We start from the raw sequence: 6,000 nt of genomic DNA, 5'->3' as shown, positions 1-6,000 counted from the left end.
GAGCAGATTCAGTCTGCCTCAGATCACACCCTGCACCTGCTGCTGTCTGACCCTGAGGAGTGTTCATCTTCCTCCAGCTGGCAAGGGCGAATAATAGCTGTCTTGTAGGGTTGTGCATAATAGGAACCATGTTTAAAAAACACATATTGCAGTGCCTGGCACACAGTAGGTAATCACTCTGTAAATGGTAATGGAGAGGGAAAGAAAGAGAAAGTAGATCTAGGATCTGGGGTGGGAAAAGGCAGGCATGATCAGTAAGCAGAATCAAGGCCAGTCTGTGTACACACATATGTTAGGGTGTGTAGAGAGACTTTCATTTATAGTAAGGAGCAAAGTCAGGCAGGGTCAGAATCAGGTAGCCAAGTCACTCAACAGTGGGGGGGTCCGGTGCCTCAGAGGATGTGGGAACCCCAAAAACGATTGCTTGCCCGCCTCAGGATTTGTCCCTGTATCCCCTGGCCTCCCAACTGATATCCTGGATCAAATATTAGTGTAGCTTACTGGGGATGTGCTGGCCTGTTCAGTAGAGAGAGGGATCATAGGCAAGGTGCTTCAGGACTGAAGAACATTGACAAGAATCAGGAGAGTGCCCGGGAATAGATCCTGGTGGTGCTGGGTTAAAAGCAGAATATCAAGTTGGATAAGGGAGAGTTTGTCCATTTAGGCACTCCCTTGTCCTGGAGGATTTAACACCCTGGCAGGGGCTTCAGGGGATGGCTCTAATCCACTGCAGCTGTGGTTCTTGGAGACTTGGAAACATTAAACAAAGTAGAGATGTCAGGGTTGCCATGATGAATTGTGGAGGAAGGGATCAATGGGCCCAGGGAAGTGGGCATGCTCAAAGGGCTCTGCTTTAAAAGGTCAGAAAACCCACCAGCTGACCATGTTCTTGGGAAAGGCCCAAAAGACTTTAAATATAAGGATACAAGAAATAGGCTCAAGGGGAGGGGACGGTCATCATTGGGTTGGTGTGAACTGAGGTAGGAATGCTGTTAGAGAACTGGTCTCCCTCGTAGCAGCTGGAATGATCAGACACCGTAAATACCAGAGGCCATGCCAGTTTCGCTTCTCCTGGTCGGGTCTAACAGGGCACCTTTGCAGCCTGACCCCAGAGTGACTCCGCTCTTGTTATCTGCCGTAATAACACATCTTGATTGTCTTGACATTCTGCACAACGTCTCATCAGCCCACTCCATTGATAATGCTGTAGTCGTTGGACTGATGAGCAGGAGGGAGCAAGTACTCAATGCCTTCTGTGTAACGGAGGGTAAAGATAAATCCTACAAAAATTCAGGGCCCTGTCACTTCAGTGAAGTTTCTGGGAGTTCAGCGATCTGGAACATGTTGAGCTAGCACCTCCAAGGTACTCCTTGTCCTGGCTCCCATTAAAAGAGGCACAGTATTTATGGGAATTTGTAGATGTTGGAGGCAACATACAGCACATTTAAGTGCGTTACTTTCACCTGTTTACGAGGGAACTCACAAGGCTGCCGGTTTTGAGTGGGTATTAGAGCACGAGAAGGCTCTGAAGCATTTCCAGGCTGTAGTGCAAGCTGCTCTACCACTTGGGGCTTAGAACCCAACAAAGCCGAGGACACGTGAAGCGTTTGTGGCAAATAGTGATGTTGTGTGGAGACCCTGGCATGAACAATTGGAGAGCCACAGTAGAGACCACAAGGATTATAGAGCAAATCCATGCCCTCTTCTGCACATAATTATTTCCTTTTTGAGAAACAATGTCTCACTTGCTACTGGGCCCTGGTAGAGACGGAACACCTAACTCTGGCGTGAACTGGATGTTACCTGATCTACTAAACCACAAGGTTGGGCGTGCACAGCAGTAATACATTGCTGAGTAGAAGTGGCATGTAAGACGACTTCAGCAGGGCTGTAAACCGTGAGTAAATTGCGTGTGCAGGTGGCTCAGGTTCCTTTGAGACTGACTCCTGCTGCATTGTCTCCTCTCCTTTAATCCACACCTGTGGTCCCAGGAGGAGTTTCTCATGATTGAGGAGCAAAAGCTCAGGCTTAGTTTACAGGTGGTTCCGCATGATATGACGGCACCACCCGTCACAATATGATGTCCAACCATGTGGACACCTGCCGCATTACAGCCCCACCCACGTGTGGCCCTGAAGGGAAGCTGGTAAAGGAAAATCATCTCAGTGGGGAGAATGTGGTATATATGGTTGTCCACTTTGTCTGGATTGAGAGATGTCCAGAGTCCGAATCTACATGAGCTCATGGGTGATTGCTAACAGACTGCCAGTTTGGCTGGATAGTCAGTGATTGGAAAGAAAAGAACTGGAAGATTGGTGACAAGGAGGATTGTGGAAGAAGTATGTGGATGGACCTCTCAGAATGGATTAAGACTGTGAAGATTTGCATCTCACGTGAATGTGCACCAGCAGCATCCCCTGCAGAGGAAGGGGATAAAAGGCATGTTCTGTGGGTATCTGTCAGCCTCTGCCTAGCTACTCTGTGCTTGCACAATGGGTCCATGTACAAGGTACCTGGTGGCAGGGATGGAGGCTGTGCATGCACTCAACAACATGGAAGTCCCCTCTCCGAGGCTGACCTGGTTAACGTTAGTGCTGAGTGCAGAACCTACTGTGATGATTTGAAAAGAGGGGCCTAATGTTTTGTTTTGCTTTGTTTTCAAAGAAGAGGTTTTTTTTTTTTTAAAGATTGGCACCTGGGCTAACAACTGTTGCCAATCTTTGTGGGGTTTTTTTTTTCTGCTTTATCTCCCCAACCCCCCCCGTACATAGTTGTATATCCTAGTTGCAGGTTCTTCTAGTCGTGGGATGTGGGACGCTGCCTCAGTGTGGCCTGACGCGCGGTGCCATGTCCGCGCCCAGGATCTGAACCCTGGGCCGCCGCAGTGGAGCGCGCGAACTTAACCACTCGGCCACGGAGCGTGCCCCGGGCGTAATGGTTTTGACACTTCTCCCATTGAGGGGGATCTTTATCCCCTTCCCTTGCATCTGGGTGGGTTTATGACCGCTTTTACCCATAGAGTCTTCCAGAAGTGATGCTACGTGGCTTCTAAGGCTAGTCGTAAAGGCCATCCAGCTTCTCTTAGTTCTCTTGGAATGCTTGCTCTCCAGATGTTCCCTCCTGGGATGCTCCCTCTTGAATCCCAGATGCAAGGCTGTGAGAGGTTCAAGCCACATAAAGAGGCCATGTGGAGGTGCTCTGGTCGACAGTCCCAGCTGAGCCTAGCCTTTGGGTTATCCCATTCCAGGCACCAGAATGTGAGTGAAGACACCTTCAGATGCTTCCAGCCCTGGCCACTGAGTCACACCCAGCTCTTCAAGCCTTCCTGCCTAAGGCCCTAGACATTGTAGACCAGAGCAAAACAATCCCTCCTTTGTCCTCTGCAAATCCTGACCCACAGGATCCAAGAGCATGACAAAATGGTGGTGGTTATATAGCACTAAGTTGGGGAGTTTGTAATGCCACACTAGAACAGCTGCTGACCGCAGAGACCAACGCCGAGCTGCTGATGTGGCACCGCTCCCTGGGGAGACTTGCCTGGTGGACGTTTGATTATATTGGACACCTTCCATCATGGAGGGAGGAGGTTTGTCCTCCCTGGGTAAGACACGTATTCTGAAGATGTATTTGCCTTTCCCTCCCGTAAGGCTTCTGCTAGCATTCCTATCTGCATACTTCAGGAGGGTCTTACCATTGCCATGGTATTTCACACGACATTACTTCTGATCAAGAAATTTATTTCCGAATAAAAGAAGTGACCTTGGAACCCACCAACGTCCAGGACTCAGAACCCGTGCCTAGTGTTTTCCAAGAGATCTGTGTAGAAAAATATGACATCAGTGGAAAAAGTAGCTAAGTCTGAATAAGATCTGTAGTTTATATTTTTATATCAATGTTAATTTCTTAGTTTTGACAAAGGTACCCATGATGTCTAAGATATTAGGGGAAGCTGGGGAAAGCTGGGGGAAGGGTAAACAGGAATGCAACCCTTCTGTAAGTCTAACATTATTTCAAAAGAAAAAGTTAAGGAAAAAAGGAGCTGGTATTGACCTTGCCCCGGCGAATGGTCGCCATGCTATGATGCCGGATGTCCTCTGGGGGAAGGCTTGGAGGGAGAGTCCCAGGGCATTTCTGACAGTGTCACAGGGCTTTTCCCAAGGAGACCCAGCCCCCTCTTCCTTCAAGGACTCCAGGCCTGTGAACTGGCTCAGGTTTGGGAATTGAGTGAGAGTTTTTGACTCTCTCATAATGATTCAAGGTAGATCTCTGTTTACCTTGCCTAGAGATTTTCCAGTTCTCTAGAGCAAATAATGCTGTAATAGGCTGCCTGTTGTGGGTTGAATTATGCCCCTCGAAAGAAATGTTGGAGTCCTAACCCCTGGTACCTGTGAACGTGACCTTATTTGGAAATATGGTCTCTGTAGATGTAATTACGATATAAGTTAAGATGAGGTCCCCCTGGAGTAGGGTGGGCCCTTAATCCAGTATGACTAGCATCCTTCTAAGAAGAGGAGAAGAGACAGACACATAGGGAAGATGGCCATATGATGACGGGGGCAGAAATTGGAGTTATGTGGCCATAAGCTGAGGAACACCAAGGATGGTGGGTGGCCCCCAGAAGCTAGAAGAGGCAAGGCGGCATCCTCCCATAGGTCCCCGAGGGCGCCTGACCCGCCCACACTTTCATGTCCAACCTCTGGGCTCCAGAACCGTGAGACAACAAATTTCTGTTGTTTTAACCCACTCAGTTGGTGATACTTTGTTACAGCTGCCCTAGGAAACTAAAACACTGCTCACCTCTTATTCTTAGAAACTCTGGATTACATAGCCACCACCAAAGGTAACTGGGGGCAAAATCTTCTAGCTGGCACTTGGGTCCTGTTCCCATGAGGGAACTATGCCTGTGTTCTCTGTAGCATTTAAGCCCTGCCACGTGACCTCTGTCCCTCTGGAATCCCTTCATCCTCATTGAAATTGGGGAGCCCATGTCTCAGGGGCAGCACATCTCAACATCATCTGCACGACACTCAGCTGTCACTGGAAAGCAGCTGCCTGGTCAAGGCATTTCCAGTCCCTTACACTGAGGTGAGCCATGTGACCAGCTCTCACAGTGGCATGTGGGTGGGAGTAACGTGCTCCGAAGGAGGTGAAAGCGAGGGGCCTGGATGCCATCAGAGCCCGTTTCTCACACCCATGTCTGCCCACCACTGAGCTGGGGTTAGTTATAAGAAATTGAGGGTCCTCTGTGGCTCAGACCTTTGAAAAAATTTCATCAGCAGAAGGCAGAAAGCAGTGTGGGCAAATTTCTTGATCAGTTTTAGCATTGTCTTGAGTAGAGAGTAAAGGGGAAGTCTTTAGTCTCTCTCGTTTGTGTCCTGAAACTTACATTTCATTGCTTATTAAAAAGAATCAGGCTTCCTAGAGAAGGGAGTCCCCCTGATTTTCAGATGGGGATTGCACATTATTTATCTTTGTGCTCTAAAGGAGTAAAGGTAATGCGAGCTTCTGTAACAGGTAAATTTCAAAATCACAGTGGCTTAGCCCGATAGAAGTTTCTTTCTTACCCATGTCAGGTCCAGCTTCAGCAGGAAGAATCTGCTCCACCGCTCACTGTGGGACTCAGGCTGGCAGGCTCTGCGTCCTCAGCACGAGGCTCCCAAGGTTGCTCTGGGTGTCGGTGGGACGTCCAGCTGGTAGGAGGGGTAGGAAAGAAAACGGAGGATCACACGAGGTTTTCCTGGGCCAGGCCTGGGAGAGTGCACAGCACTTCTGCCTGCACACCACTGACCAGAACTTCGTCACCTGGCCCCACCTGGGAGCACTGGGAATTCGAGTCCCTGGCTGGGCAGCCGTGTCCCACTGACAACTCTGCACTACGAAAAGGGTGCAGGTGTTTGCTGGATAGCTGGTGCCTCTCCTGCACGGCCTCGGCTCACTGTCTCACACTGGAGGTGCTCAGTAGATCAGAAAGTCTCGGTACACTGTATTTGGCAGGCACTT

Source organism: Equus quagga, chromosome 3 (assembly GCF_021613505.1).
Source record: "Equus quagga isolate Etosha38 chromosome 3, UCLA_HA_Equagga_1.0, whole genome shotgun sequence".
Classification (NCBI taxonomy): Eukaryota; Metazoa; Chordata; class Mammalia; order Perissodactyla; family Equidae; genus Equus; species Equus quagga.
This window is presented reverse-complemented; position numbering follows the sequence as displayed.